The 17,022-nt window shown below is 34.8% G+C and overlaps 1 non-coding gene across 1 annotated transcript; it reads right to left on the minus strand.

Annotated features, from left to right (window-relative positions):
- Positions 1-2,474: 2,474 nt before the first annotated feature.
- Positions 2,475-2,548, minus strand: TRNAN-AUU (transfer RNA asparagine (anticodon AUU)). The gene has a single exon. It is a non-coding gene; the product is annotated as a tRNA-Asn (tRNA).
- Between the last annotated feature and the right edge of the window lie 14,474 nt (positions 2,549-17,022).

Here is a 17,022-nt window from a genome sequence, read left to right on the forward strand (position 1 = left end):
GATGTTTTTATAAAATCACTGAATCAAATCTAACTCTGATTACATCAGAGAAGGCCAGGTACCCTACACCATAACAGGGGGTATGAAATTTGACTTGTCTACTTAAAGATCACCAAAATCTGATAACAAGGTCAATTAGGTCCCTGGGTGGGATTGAACCACCAACCTTTTGGTTAATAGCCATACATACTAACTGATTGCGCCACAGAGACACTTTGCAAAAGTTCATACTGACAAAGGCTAATAAGCATTCATCTAAAACGTTTCCTAGAAAAATTTTAAAAAGTCAATAATCTGGAGAGTTTTTGTAAGATGTTTCTTCCATCAACCAACGAAGAAACACATTGGTACTTTCCCATGATGAGTGAGTGCTTCAGGATCTCTTGCACTTACATGTGCAGCAGAGTACTGCAATGGAAGCATGCTGGGCCCATAACCCAGAGGTAGGCAGATTGAAACTATCCTCTGCTATATGCATTTTTTTTTGTTAATTAAAGTAATCCAAAACTGGGATTGATATTTTGGCTCTTTTATTTTTACTTAAAGTACAATAACTTTTACCATTTTAATTTGTTTTAATAGTATATTGACAGTATTGTTTTCTTTCAAAAATCCACTTCATTTTCTTTACCCTATTATTAAAATGGTAATTGACAAAAACAAACTACATTGTCACCAGAAGAGCAATACAAAATGTACAAGTGATATATTAAAATCATCTTTCCAGCTTGAATTTCAATGATGCATTGGGGCAACGATTTTGTGAGAAACATCTTCACCCTTAAATAAAGATTTTCTTAATTCCTTACCTGTGTGCTAATTAGATATCACCTTGTTTTCACATTAAACAGACTTCCACATGAGAAAGCAGCAAGGATGCAGTGGCGTTAATGTTTCCTGGTGTCAACCTGTATTATTTCAGTAGACATTGAAATGAGGATGCATCTTGCTGCCTTTCCAATGAAGCAAGTTTAATTTAGTAATAGGTGAAAAACCATCCTTACAAAGGTGTTAATCAGAGACTTGGCTTTGTGGACACTTTTCAGAGAACAAATTTGTTAGCATAAAAATAAAGCCAGAAAATAAAGAGCTGTTTAATCACTCAATTGGATTTTTCTGCCAGCATATTTTTTTTCTCTGCAACCCACTGCTAAATTGTGCTTCCTAGATGTTTTTATAAAATCACTGAATCAAATCTAACTCTGATTACATCAGAGAAGGCCAGGTACCCTACACCATAACAGGGGGTTTGAAATTTTGACTTGTCTACTTAAAGATCACCAAAATCTGATAACAAGGTCAATTAGGTCCCTGGGTGCGATTGAACCACCAACCTTTTGGTTAATAGCCGTACATACTAACTGATTGCGCCACAGAGACACTTTGCAAAAGTCCATACTGACAAAGGCTAATAAGCATTCATCTAAAACGTTTCCTAGAAAAACTTTAAAAAGTCAATAATCTGGAGAGTTTTTGTAAGATGTTTCTTCCATCAACCAACGAAGAAACACATTGGTACTTTCCCATGATGAGTGAGTGCTTCAGGATCTCTTGCACTTACATGTGCAGCAGAGTACTGCAATGGAAGCATGCTGGGCCCATAACCCAGAGGTAGGCAGATTGAAACTATCCTCTGCTATATGCATTTTTTTTTGTTAATTAAAGTAATCCAAAACTGGGATTGATATTTTGTCTCTTTTATTTTTACTTAAAGTACAATAACTTTTACCATTTTAATTTGTTTTAATAGTATATTGACAGTATTGTTTTCTTTCAAAAATCCACTTCATTTTCTTTACCCTATTATTAAAATGGTAATTGACAAAAACAAACTACATTGTCACCAGAAGAGCAATACAAAATGTACAAGTGATATATTAAAATCATATTTCCAGCTTGAATTTCAATGATGCATTGGGGCAACGATTTTGTGAGAAACATCTTCACCCTTAAATAAAGATTTTCTTAATTCCTTACCTGTGTGCTAATTAGATATCACCTTGTTTTCACATTAAACAGACTTCCACATGAGAAAGCAGCAAGGATGCAGTGGCGTTAATGTTTCCTGGTGTCAACTTGTATTATTTCAGTAGACATTGAAATGAGGATGCATCTTGCTGCCTTTCCAATGAATCAAGTTTAATTTAGTAATAGGTGAAAAACCATCCTTACAAAGGTGTTAATCAGAGACTTGGCTTTGTGGACACTTTTCAGAGAACAAATTTGTTAGCATAAAAAAAAGCCAGAAAATGAAGAGCTGTTTAATCACTCGATTGGATTTTTCTGCCAGCATATTTTTTTTCTCTGCAACCCACTGCTAAATTGTGCTTCCTAGCTGTTTTTTATAAAATCACTGAATCAAATCTAACTCTGATTACATCAGAGAAGGCCAGGTACCCTACACAATAAGAGGGGGTTTGAAATTTTGACTTGTCTACTTAAATATCACCAAAATCTGATCACAAGGTCAATTACGTCCCTGGGTGGGATTGAACCACCAACCTTTTGGTTAATAGCCAAACACACTAACCGATTGCGCCACAGAGACACTTTGCAAAAAGTACATACTGACAAAGGCTAATAAGCATACATCTAGAACGTTTCCTAGAAAAACATTAAAAAATCAATAATCTGGAGAGGTTTTGTAAGATGTTTCTTCCATCAACCAATGAATAAACACATTGGTACTTTCCCATGATGAGTGAGTGCTTCAGGATCTCTTGCACTTACATGTGCAGCAGAGTACTGCAATGGAAGCATGCTGGACCCATAACCCAGAGGTAGGCAGATTAAAACTATCCTTTGCTATATGCATTTTTTTTTTGTTAATTTAAGTAATCAAAACTGGGATTGATATTTTGGCTCTTTTATTTTTACTTAAAGTACAATAACTTTTACCATTTTAATTTGTTTTAATAGTATATTGACAGTATAGTTTTCTTTCAAAAATCCACTTAATTTTCTTTACCCTATTATTAAAATGGTAATTGACAAAAAAAACTACATTGTCACCAGAAGTGCAATACAAAATGTACAAGTGATATATTAAAATCATCTTTCCAGCTTGAATTTCAATGATGCATTGGGGCAACAATTTTGTGAGAAACATCTTCACCCTTAAATAAAGATTTTCGTAATTTCTTACCTGTGTGCTAATTAGATATCACCTTGTTTTCACATTAAACAGACTTCCACATGAGAAAGCAGCAAGGATGCAGTGGCGTTAATGTTTCCTGGTGTCAACCTGTATTATTTCAGTAGACATTGAAATGAGGATGCATCTTGCTGCCTTTCCAATGAAGCAAGTTTAATTTAGTAATAGGTGAAAAACCATCCCTACAAAGGTGTTAATCAGAGACTTGGCTTTGTGGACACTTTTCAGAGAACAAATTTGTTAGCATAAAAATAAAGCCAGAAAATGAAGAGCTGTTTAATCACGCAATTTGATTTTTTTGCCAGCATATTTCTTTTTCTCTGCAACCCACTGCTAAATTGTGCTTCCTAGATGTTTTTATAAAATCACTGAATCAAATCTAACTCTGATTACATCAGAGAAGGCCAGGTACCCTACACCATAAAAGGGGGTATGAAATTTGACTTGTCTACTTAAAGATCACCAAAATCTGATAACAAGGTCAATTAGGTCCCTGGGTGGGATTGAACCACCAACCTTTTGGTTAATAGCCATACATACTAACTGATTGCGCCACAGAGACACTTTGCAAAAGTTCATACTGACAAAGGCTAATAAGCATTCATCTAAAACGTTTCCTAGAAAAACTTTAAAAAGTCAATAATCTGGAGAGTTTTTGTAAGATGTTTCTTCCATCAACCAACGAAGAAACACATTGGTACTTTCCCATGATGAGTGAGTGCTTCAGGATCTCTTGCACTTACATGTGCAGCAGAGTACTGCAATGGAAGCATGCTGGGCCCATAACCCAGAGGTAGGCAGATTGAAACTATCCTCTGCTATATGCATTTTTTTTTGTTAATTAAAGTAATCCAAAACTGGGATTGATATTTTGGCTCTTTTATTTTTACTTAAAGTACAATAACTTTTACCATTTTAATTTGTTTTAATAGTATATTGACAGTATTGTTTTCTTTCAAAAATCCACTTCATTTTCTTTACCCTATTATTAAAATGGTAATTGACAAAAACAAACTACATTGTCACCAGAAGAGCAATACAAAATGTACAAGTGATATATTAAAATCATCTTTCCAGCTTGAATTTCAATGATGCATTGGGGCAACGATTTTGTGAGAAACATCTTCACCCTTAAATAAAGATTTTCTTAATTCCTTACCTGTGTGCTAATTAGATATCACCTTGTTTTCACATTAAACAGACTTCCACATGAGAAAGCAGCAAGGATGCAGTGGCGTTAATGTTTCCTGGTGTCAACCTGTATTATTTCAGTAGACATTGAAATGAGGATGCATCTTGCTGCCTTTCCAATGAAGCAAGTTTAATTTAGTAATAGGTGAAAAACCATCCATACAAAGGTGTTAATCAGAGACTTGGCTTTGCGGACACTTTTCAGAGAACAAATTTGTTAGCATAAAAATAAAGCCAGAAAATAAAGAGCTGTTTAATCACTCAATTGGATTTTTCTGCCAGCATATTTTTTTTCTCTGCAACCCACTGCTAAATTGTGCTTCCTAGCTGTTTTTATAAAATCACTGAATCAAATCTAACTCTGATTACATCAGAGAAGGCCAGGTACCCTACACCATAACAGGGGGTTTGAAATTTTGACTTGTCTACTTAAAGATCACCAAAATCTGATAACAAGGTCAATTAGGTCCCTGGGTGCGATTGAACCACCAACCTTTTGGTTAATAGCCGTACATACTAACTGATTGCGCCACAGAGACACTTTGCAAAAGTCCATACTGACAAAGGCTAATAAGCATTCATCTAAAACGTTTCCTAGAAAAACTTTAAAAAGTCAATAATCTGGAGAGTTTTTGTAAGATGTTTCTTCCATCAACCAACGAAGAAACACATTGGTACTTTCCCATGATGAGTGAGTGCTTCAGGATCTCTTGCACTTACATGTGCAGCAGAGTACTGCAATGGAAGCATGCTGGGCCCATAACCCAGAGGTAGGCAGATTGAAACTATCCTCTGCTATATGCATTTTTTTTTGTTAATTAAAGTAATCCAAAACTGGGATTGATATTTTGTCTCTTTTATTTTTACTTAAAGTACAATAACTTTTACCATTTTAATTTGTTTTAATAGTATATTGACAGTATTGTTTTCTTTCAAAAATCCACTTCATTTTCTTTACCCTATTATTAAAATGGTGATTGACAAAAACAAACTACATTGTCACCAGAAGAGCAATACAAAATGTACAAGTGATATATTAAAATCATCTTTCCAGCTTGAATTTCAATGATGCATTGGGGCAACGATTTTGTGAGAAACATCTTCACCCTTAAATAAAGATTTTCTTAATTCCTTACCTGTGTGCTAATTAGATATCACCTTGTTTTCACATTAAACAGACTTCCACATGAGAAAGCAGCAAGGATGCAGTGGCGTTAATGTTTCCTGGTGTCAACTTGTATTATTTCAGTAGACATTGAAATGAGGATGCATCTTGCTGCCTTTCCAATGAATCAAGTTTAATTTAGTAATAGGTGAAAAACCATCCTTACAAAGGTGTTAATCAGAGACTTGGCTTTGTGGACACTTTTCAGAGAACAAATTTGTTAGCATAAAAATAAAGCTAGAAAATGAAGAGCTATTTAATCACGCAATTTGGTTTTTTTGCCAGCATATTTTTTTTCTCTGCAACCCACTGCTAAATTGTGCTTCCTAGATGTTTTTATAAAATCACTGAATCAAATCTAACTCTGATTACATCAGAGAAGGCCAGGTACCCTACACCATAACAGGGGGTATGAAATTTGACTTGTCTACTTAAAGATCACCAAAATCTGATAACAATGTCAATTACATCCCTGGGTGGGATTGAACCACCAACCTTTTGGTTAATAGCCGTACACACTAACTGATTGCGCCACAGAGACACTTTGCAAAAAGTACATACTGACAAATGCTAATAAGCATTCATCTAAAACGTTTCCAAGAAAAACTTAAAAAAGTCAATAATCTGGAGAGTTTTTGTAAGATGTTTCTTCTATCAACCAACGAAGAAACACATTGGTACTTTCCCATGATGAGTGAGTGCTTCAGGATCTCTTGCACTTACATGTGCAGCAGAGTACAGCAATGGAAGCATGCTGGGCCCATAACCCAGAGGTAGGCAGATTGAAACTATCCTCTGCTATATGCATTTTTTGTTTGTTAATTAAAGTAATCCAAAACTGGGATTGATATTTTGTCTCTTTTATTTTTACTTAAAGTACAATAACTTTTACCATTTTAATTTGTTTTAATAGTATATTGACAGTATTGTTTTCTTTCAAAAATCCACTTCATTTTCTTTACCCTATTATTAAAATGGTAATTGACAAAAACAAACTACATTGTCACCAGAAGAGCAATACAAAATGTACAAGTGATATATTAAAATCATCTTTCCAGCTTGAATTTCAATGATGCATTGGGGCAACGATTTTGTGAGAAACATCTTCACCCTTAAATAAAGATTTTCTTAATTCCTTACCTGTGTGCTAATTAGATATCACCTTGTTTTCACATTAAACAGACTTCCACATGAGAAAGCAGCAAGGATGCAGTGGCGTTAATGTTTCCTGGTGTCAACCTGTATTATTTCAGTAGACATTGAAATGAGGATGCATCTTGCTGCCTTTCCAATGAAGCAAGTTTAATTTAGTAATAGGTGAAAAACCATCCTTACAAAGGTGTTAATCAGAGACTTGGCTTTGTGGACACTTTTCAGAGAACAAATTTGTTAGCATAAAAATAAAGCCAGAAAATGAAGAGCTGTTTAATCACGCAATTTGATTTTTTTGCCAGCATATTTCTTTTTCTCTGCAACCCACTGCTAAATTGTGCTTCCTAGATGTTTTTATAAAATCACTGAATCAAATCTAACTCTGATTACATCAGAGAAGGCCAGAAGGCCAGGTACCCTACACCATAACAGGGGGTATGAAATTTGACTTGTCTACTTAAAGATCACCAAAATCTGATAACAAGGTCAATTACGTCCCTGGGTGGGATTGAACCACCAACCTTTTGGTTAATAGCCGTACACACTAACTGATTGCGCCACAGAGACACTTTGCAAAAGTACATACTGACAAATGCTAATAAGCATTCATCTAAAACGTTTCCTAGAAAAACTTAAAAAAGTCAATAATCTGGAGAGTTTTTGTAAGATGTTTCTTCCATCAACCAACGAAGAAACACATTGGTACTTTCCCATGATGAGTGAGTGCTTCAGGATCTCTTGCACTTACATGTGCAGCAGAGTACTGCAATGGAAGCATGCTGGGCCCATAACCCAGAGGTAGGCAGATTGAAACTATCCTCTGCTATATGCATTTTTTTTTTGTTAATTAAAGTAATCCAAAACTGGGATTGATATTTTGGCTCTTTTATTTTTACTTAAAGTACAATAACTTTTACCATTTTAATTTGTTTAATAGTATATTGACAGTATTGTTTTCTTTCAAAAATCCACTTCATTTTCTTTACCCTATTATTAAAATGGTAATTGACAAAAACAAACTACATTGTCACCAGAAGAGCAATACAAAATGTACAAGTGATATATTAAAATCATCTTTCCAGCTTGAATTTCAATGATGCATTGGGGCAACGATTTTGTGAGAAACATCTTCACCCTTAAATAAAGATTTTCTTAATTCCTTACCTGTGTGCTAATTAGATATCACCTTGTTTTCACATTAAACAGACTTCCACATGAGAAAGCAGCAAGGATGCAGTGGCGTTAATGTTTCCTGGTGTCAACCTGTATTACTTCAGTAGACATTGAAATGAGGATGCATCTTGCTGCCTTTCCAATGAAGCAAGTTTAATTTAGTAATAGGTGAAAAACCATCCTTACAAAGGTGTTAATCAGAGACTTGGCTTTGTGGACACTTTTCAGAGAACAAATTTGTTAGCATAAAAATAAAGCCAGAAAATAAAGAGCTGTTTAATCACTCAATTGGATTTTTCTGCCAGCATATTTTTTTTCTCTGCAACCCACTGCTAAATTGTGCTTCCTAGCTGTTTTTATAAAATCACTGAATCAAATCTAACTCTGATTACATCAGAGAAGGCCAGGTACCCTACACCATAACAGGGGGTATGAAATTTGACTTGTCTACTTAAAGATCACCAAAATCTGATAACAATGTCAATTACGTCCCTGGGTGGGATTGAACCACCAACCTTTTGGTTAATAGCCGTACACACTAACTGATTGCGCCACAGAGACACTTTGCAAAAAGTACATACTGACAAATGCTAATAAGCATTCATCTAAAACGTTTCCTAGAAAAACTTAAAAAAGTCAATAATCTGGAGAGTTTTTGTAAGATGTTTCTTCTATCAACCAACGAAGAAACACATTGGTACTTTCCCATGATGAGTGAGTGCTTCAGGATCTCTTGCACTTACATGTGCAGCAGAGTACAGCAATGGAAGCATGCTGGGCCCATAACCCAGAGGTAGGCAGATTGAAACTATCCTCTGCTATATGCATTTTTTGTTTGTTAATTAAAGTAATCCAAAACTGGGATTGATATTTTGTCTCTTTTATTTTTACTTAAAGTACAATAACTTTTACCATTTTAATTTGTTTTAATAGTATATTGACAGTATTGTTTTCTTTCAAAAATCCACTTCATTTTCTTTACCCTATTATTAAAATGGTAATTGACAAAAACAAACTACATTGTCACCAGAAGAGCAATACAAAATGTACAAGTGATATATTAAAATCATCTTTCCAGCTTGAATTTCAATGATGCATTGGGGCAACGATTTTGTGAGAAACATCTTCACCCTTAAATAAAGATTTTCTTAATTCCTTACCTGTGTGCTAATTAGATATCACCTTGTTTTCACATTAAACAGACTTCCACATGAGAAAGCAGCAAGGATGCAGTGGCGTTAATGTTTCCTGGTGTCAACCTGTATTATTTCAGTAGACATTGAAATGAGGATACATCTTGCTGCCTTTCCAATGAAGCAAGTTTAATTTAGTAATAGGTGAAAAACCATCCCTACAAAGGTGTTAATCAGAGACTTGGCTTTGTGGACACTTTTCAGAGAACAAATTTGTTAGCATAAAAATAAAGCTAGAAAATGAAGAGCTGTTTAATCACGCAATTTGGTTTTTTTGCCAGCATATTTCTTTTTCTCTGCAACCCACTGCTAAATTGTGCTTCCTAGATGTTTTTATAAAATCACTGAATCAAATCTAACTCTGATTACATCAGAGAAGGCCAGGTACCCTACACCATAACAGGGGGTATGAAATTTGACTTGTCTACTTAAAGATCACCAAAATCTGATAACAATGTCAATTACATCCCTGGGTGGGATTGAACCACCAACCTTTTGGTTAATAGCCGTACACACTAACTGATTGCGCCACAGAGACACTTTGCAAAAAGTACATACTGACAAATGCTAATAAGCATTCATCTAAAACGTTTCCTAGAAAAACTTAAAAAAGTCAATAATCTGGAGAGTTTTTGTAAGATGTTTCTTCTATCAACCAACGAAGAAACACATTGGTACTTTCCCATGATGAGTGAGTGCTTCAGGATCTCTTGCACTTACATGTGCAGCAGAGTACAGCAATGGAAGCATGCTGGGCCCATAACCCAGAGGTAGGCAGATTGAAACTATCCTCTGCTATATGCATTTTTTGTTTGTTAATTAAAGTAATCCAAAACTGGGATTGATATTTTGTCTCTTTTATTTTTACTTAAAGTACAATAACTTTTACCATTTTAATTTGTTTTAATAGTATATTGACAGTATTGTTTTCTTTCAAAAATCCACTTCATTTTCTTTACCCTATTATTAAAATGGTAATTGACAAAAACAAACTACATTGTCACCAGAAGAGCAATACAAAATGTACAAGTGATATATTAAAATCATCTTTCCAGCTTGAATTTCAATGATGCATTGGGGCAACGATTTTGTGAGAAACATCTTCACCCTTAAATAAAGATTTTCTTAATTCCTTACCTGTGTGCTAATTAGATATCACCTTGTTTTCACATTAAACAGACTTCCACATGAGAAAGCAGCAAGGATGCAGTGGCGTTAATGTTTCCTGGTGTCAACCTGTATTATTTCAGTAGACATTGAAATGAGGATGCATCTTGCTGCCTTTCCAATGAAGCAAGTTTAATTTAGTAATAGGTGAAAAACCATCCTTACAAAGGTGTTAATCAGAGACTTGGCTTTGTGGACACTTTTCAGAGAACAAATTTGTTAGCATAAAAATAAAGCCAGAAAATGAAGAGCTGTTTAATCACGCAATTTGATTTTTTTGCCAGCATATTTCTTTTTCTCTGCAACCCACTGCTAAATTGTGCTTCCTAGATGTTTTTATAAAATCACTGAATCAAATCTAACTCTGATTACATCAGAGAAGGCCAGAAGGCCAGGTACCCTACACCATAACAGGGGGTATGAAATTTGACTTGTCTACTTAAAGATCACCAAAATCTGATAACAAGGTCAATTACGTCCCTGGGTGGGATTGAACCACCAACCTTTTGGTTAATAGCCGTACACACTAACTGATTGCGCCACAGAGACACTTTGCAAAAGTACATACTGACAAATGCTAATAAGCATTCATCTAAAACGTTTCCTAGAAAAACTTAAAAAAGTCAATAATCTGGAGAGTTTTTGTAAGATGTTTCTTCCATCAACCAACGAAGAAACACATTGGTACTTTCCCATGATGAGTGAGTGTTTCAGGATCTCTTGCACTTACATGTGCAGCAGAGTACTGCAATGGAAGCATGCTGGGCCCATAACCCAGAGGTAGGCAGATTGAAACTATCCTCTGCTATATGCATTTTTTTTTTGTTAATTAAAGTAATCCAAAACTGGGATTGATATTTTGGCTCTTTTATTTTTACTTAAAGTACAATAACTTTTACCATTTTAATTTGTTTAATAGTATATTGACAGTATTGTTTTCTTTCAAAAATCCACTTCATTTTCTTTACCCTATTATTAAAATGGTAATTGACAAAAACAAACTACATTGTCACCAGAAGAGCAATACAAAATGTACAAGTGATATATTAAAATCATCTTTCCAGCTTGAATTTCAATGATGCATTGGGGCAACGATTTTGTGAGAAACATCTTCACCCTTAAATAAAGATTTTCTTAATTCCTTACCTGTGTGCTAATTAGATATCACCTTGTTTTCACATTAAACAGACTTCCACATGAGAAAGCAGCAAGGATGCAGTGGCGTTAATGTTTCCTGGTGTCAACCTGTATTACTTCAGTAGACATTGAAATGAGGATGCATCTTGCTGCCTTTCCAATGAAGCAAGTTTAATTTAGTAATAGGTGAAAAACCATCCTTACAAAGGTGTTAATCAGAGACTTGGCTTTGTGGACACTTTTCAGAGAACAAATTTGTTAGCATAAAAATAAAGCCAGAAAATAAAGAGCTGTTTAATCACTCAATTGGATTTTTCTGCCAGCATATTTTTTTTCTCTGCAACCCACTGCTAAATTGTGCTTCCTAGCTGTTTTTATAAAATCACTGAATCAAATCTAACTCTGATTACATCAGAGAAGGCCAGGTACCCTACACCATAACAGGGGGTATGAAATTTGACTTGTCTACTTAAAGATCACCAAAATCTGATAACAATGTCAATTACGTCCCTGGGTGGGATTGAACCACCAACCTTTTGGTTAATAGCCGTACACACTAACTGATTGCGCCACAGAGACACTTTGCAAAAAGTACATACTGACAAATGCTAATAAGCATTCATCTAAAACGTTTCCTAGAAAAACTTAAAAAAGTCAATAATCTGGAGAGTTTTTGTAAGATGTTTCTTCTATCAACCAACGAAGAAACACATTGGTACTTTCCCATGATGAGTGAGTGCTTCAGGATCTCTTGCACTTACATGTGCAGCAGAGTACAGCAATGGAAGCATGCTGGGCCCATAACCCAGAGGTAGGCAGATTGAAACTATCCTCTGCTATATGCATTTTTTGTTTGTTAATTAAAGTAATCCAAAACTGGGATTGATATTTTGTCTCTTTTATTTTTACTTAAAGTACAATAACTTTTACCATTTTAATTTGTTTTAATAGTATATTGACAGTATTGTTTTCTTTCAAAAATCCACTTCATTTTCTTTACCCTATTATTAAAATGGTAATTGACAAAAACAAACTACATTGTCACCAGAAGAGCAATACAAAATGTACAAGTGATATATTAAAATCATCTTTCCAGCTTGAATTTCAATGATGCATTGGGGCAACGATTTTGTGAGAAACATCTTCACCCTTAAATAAAGATTTTCTTAATTCCTTACCTGTGTGCTAATTAGATATCACCTTGTTTTCACATTAAACAGACTTCCACATGAGAAAGCAGCAAGGATGCAGTGGCGTTAATGTTTCCTGGTGTCAACCTGTATTATTTCAGTAGACATTGAAATGAGGATGCATCTTGCTGCCTTTCCAATGAAGCAAGTTTAATTTAGTAATAGGTGAAAAACCATCCTTACAAAGGTGTTAATCAGAGACTTGGCTTTGTGGACACTTTTCAGAGAACAAATTTGTTAGCATAAAAATAAAGCCAGAAAATGAAGAGCTGTTTAATCACGCAATTTGATTTTTTTGCCAGCATATTTCTTTTTCTCTGCAACCCACTGCTAAATTGTGCTTCCTAGATGTTTTTATAAAATCACTGAATCAAATCTAACTCTGATTACATCAGAGAAGGCCAGAAGGCCAGGTACCCTACACCATAACAGGGGGTATGAAATTTGACTTGTCTACTTAAAGATCACCAAAATCTGATAACAAGGTCAATTAGGTCCCTGGGTGCGATTGAACCACCAACCTTTTGGTTAATAGCCGTACATACTAACTGATTGCGCCACAGAGACACTTTGCAAAAGTCCATACTGACAAAGGCTAATAAGCATTCATCTAAAACGTTTCCTAGAAAAACTTTAAAAAGTCAATAATCTGGAGAGTTTTTGTAAGATGTTTCTTCCATCAACCAACGAAGAAACACATTGGTACTTTCCCATGATGAGTGAGTGCTTCAGGATCTCTTGCACTTACATGTGCAGCAGAGTACTGCAATGGAAGCATGCTGGGCCCATAACCCAGAGGTAGGCAGATTGAAACTATCCTCTGCTATATGCATTTTTTTTTGTTAATTAAAGTAATCCAAAACTGGGATTGATATTTTGTCTCTTTTATTTTTACTTAAAGTACAATAACTTTTACCATTTTAATTTGTTTTAATAGTATATTGACAGTATTGTTTTCTTTCAAAAATCCACATCATTTTCTTTACCCTATTATTAAAATGGTAATTGACAAAAACAAACTACATTGTCACCAGAAGAGCAATACAAAATGTACAAGTGATATATTAAAATCATATTTCCAGCTTGAATTTCAATGATGCATTGGGGCAACGATTTTGTGAGAAACATCTTCACCCTTAAATAAAGATTTTCTTAATTCCTTACCTGTGTGCTAATTAGATATCACCTTGTTTTCACATTAAACAGACTTCCACATGAGAAAGCAGCAAGGATGCAGTGGCGTTAATGTTTCCTGGTGTCAACTTGTATTATTTCAGTAGACATTGAAATGAGGATGCATCTTGCTGCCTTTCCAATGAATCAAGTTTAATTTAGTAATAGGTGAAAAACCATCCTTACAAAGGTGTTAATCAGAGACTTGGCTTTGTGGACACTTTTCAGAGAACAAATTTGTTAGCATAAAAATAAAGCCAGAAAATGAAGAGCTGTTTAATCACTCAATTGGATTTTTCTGCCAGCATATTTTTTTTCTCTGCAACCCACTGCTAAATTGTGCTTCCTAGCTGTTTTTATAAAATCACTGAATCAAATCTAACTCTGATTACATCAGAGAAGGCCAGGTGCCCTACACCATAACAGGGGGTTTGAAATTTTGACTTGTCTACTTAAAGATCACCAAAATCTGATAACAAGGTCAATTAGGTCCCTGGGTGGGATTGAACCACCAACCTTATGGTTAATAGCCGTACATACTAACCGATTGCGCCACAGAGACACTTTGCGAAAGTCCATACTGACAAAGGCTAATAAGCATTCATCTAAAACGTTTCCTAGAAAAACTTTAAAAAGTCAATAATCTGGAGAGTTTTTGTAAGATGTTTCTTCCATCAACCAACGAAGAAACACATTGGTACTTTCCCATGATGAGTGAGTGCTTCAGGATCTCTTGCACTTACATGTGCAGCAGAGTACTGCAATGGAAGCATGCTGGGCCCATAACCCAGAGGTAGGCAGATTGAAACTATCCTCTGCTATATGCATTTTTTTTTTGTTAATTAAAGTAATCCAAAACTGGGATTGATATTTTGTCTCTTTTATTTTTACTTAAAGTACAATAACTTTTACCATTTTAATTTGTTTTAATAGTATATTGACAGTATTGTTTTCTTTCAAAAATCCACTTCATTTTCTTTACCCTATTATTAAAATGGTAATTGACAAAAACAAACTACATTGTCACCAGAAGAGCAATACAAAATGTACAAGTGATATATTAAAATCATCTTTCCAGCTTGAATTTCAATGATGCATTGGGGCAACGATTTTGTGAGAAACATCTTCACCCTTAAATAAAGATTTTCTTAATTCCTTACCTGTGTGCTAATTAGATATCACCTTGTTTTCACATTAAACAGACTTCCACATGAGAAAGCAGCAAGGATGCAGTGGCGTTAATGTTTCCTGGTGTCAACCTGTATTATTTCAGTAGACATTGAAATGAGGATACATCTTGCTGCCTTTCCAATGAAGCAAGTTTAATTTAGTAATAGGTGAAAAACCATCCCTACAAAGGTGTTAATCAGAGACTTGGCTTTGTGGACACTTTTCAGAGAACAAATTTGTTAGCATAAAAATAAAGCTAGAAAATGAAGAGCTGTTTAATCACGCAATTTGGTTTTTTTGCTAGCATATTTCTTTTTCTCTGCAACCCACTGCTAAATTGTGCTTCCTAGATGTTTTTATAAAATCACTGAATCAAATCTAACTCTGATTACATCAGAGAAGGCCAGGTACCCTACACCATAACAGGGGGTATGAAATTTGACTTGTCTACTTAAAGATCACCAAAATCTGATAACAATGTCAATTACGTCCCTGGGTGGGATTGAACCACCAACCTTTTGGTTAATAGCCGTACACACTAACTGATTGCGCCACAGAGACAGTTTGCAAAAAGTACATACTGACAAATGCTAATAAGCATTCATCTAAAACGTTTCCTAGAAAAACTTAAAAAAGTCAATAATCTGGAGAGTTTTTGTAAGATGTTTCTTCTATCAACCAACGAAGAAACACATTGGTACTTTCCCATGATGAGTGAGTGCTTCAGGATCTCTTGCACTTACATGTGCAGCAGAGTACAGCAATGGAAGCATGCTGGGCCCATAACCCAGAGGTAGGCAGATTGAAACTATCCTCTGCTATATGCATTTTTTTGTTTGTTAATTAAAGTAATCCAAAACTGGGATTGATATTTTGTCTCTTTTATTTTTACTTAAAGTACAATAACTTTTACCATTTTAATTTGTTTTAATAGTATATTGACAGTATTGTTTTCTTTCAAAAATCCACTTCATTTTCTTTACCCTATTATTAAAATGGTAATTGACAAAAACAAACTACATTGTCACCAGAAGAGCAATACAAAATGTACAAGTGATATATTAAAATCATCTTTCCAGCTTGAATTTCAATGATGCATTGGGGCAACGATTTTGTGAGAAACATCTTCACCCTTAAATAAAGATTTTTTTAATTCATTACCTGTGTGCTAATTAGATATCACCTTGTTTTCACATTAAACAGACTTCCACATGAGAAAGCAGCAAGGATGCAGTGGCGTTAATGTTTCCTGGTGTCAACCTGTATTATTTCAGTAGACATTGAAATGAGGATGCATCTTGCTGCCTTTCCAATGAAGCAAGTTTAATTTAGTAATAGGTGAAAAACCATCCTTACAAAGGTGTTAATCAGAGACTTGGCTTTGTGGACACTTTTCAGAGAACAAATTTGTTAGCATAAAAATAAAGCCAGAAAATGAAGAGCTGTTTAATCACGCAATTTGATTTTTTTGCCAGCATATTTCTTTTTCTCTGCAACCCACTGCTAAATTGTGCTTCCTAGATGTTTTTATAAAATCACTGAATCAAATCTAACTCTGATTACATCAGAGAAGGCCAGGTACCCTACACCATAACAGGGGGTATGAAATTTGACTTGTCTACTTAAAGATCACCAAAATCTGATAACAAGGTCAATTACGTCCCTGGGTGGGATTGAACCACCAACCTTTTGGTTAATAGCCGTACACACTAACTGATTGCGCCACAGAGACACTTTGCAAAAGTACATACTGACAAATGCTAATAAGCATTCATCTAAAACGTTTCCTAGAAAAACTTAAAAAAGTCAATAATCTGGAGAGTTTTTGTAAGATGTTTCTTCCATCAACCAACGAAGAAACACATTGGTACTTTCCCATGATGAGTGAGTGCTTCAGGATCTCTTGCACTTACATGTGCAGCAGAGTACAGCAATGGAAGCATGCTGGGCCCATAACCCAGAGGTAGGCAGATTGAAACTATCCTCTGCTATATGCATTTTTTTTTGTTAATTAAAGTAATCCAAAACTGGGATTGATATTTTGTCTCTTTTATTTTTACTTAAAGTACAATAACTTTTGCCATTTTAATTTGTTTTAATAGTATATTGACAGTATTGTTTTCTTTCAAAAATCCACTTCATTTTCTTTACCCTATT

The sequence above is a fragment of the Pseudophryne corroboree genome, unplaced genomic scaffold, assembly GCF_028390025.1.
Source record: "Pseudophryne corroboree isolate aPseCor3 unplaced genomic scaffold, aPseCor3.hap2 scaffold_674, whole genome shotgun sequence".
In the NCBI taxonomy this organism is placed as follows: Eukaryota; Metazoa; Chordata; class Amphibia; order Anura; family Myobatrachidae; genus Pseudophryne; species Pseudophryne corroboree.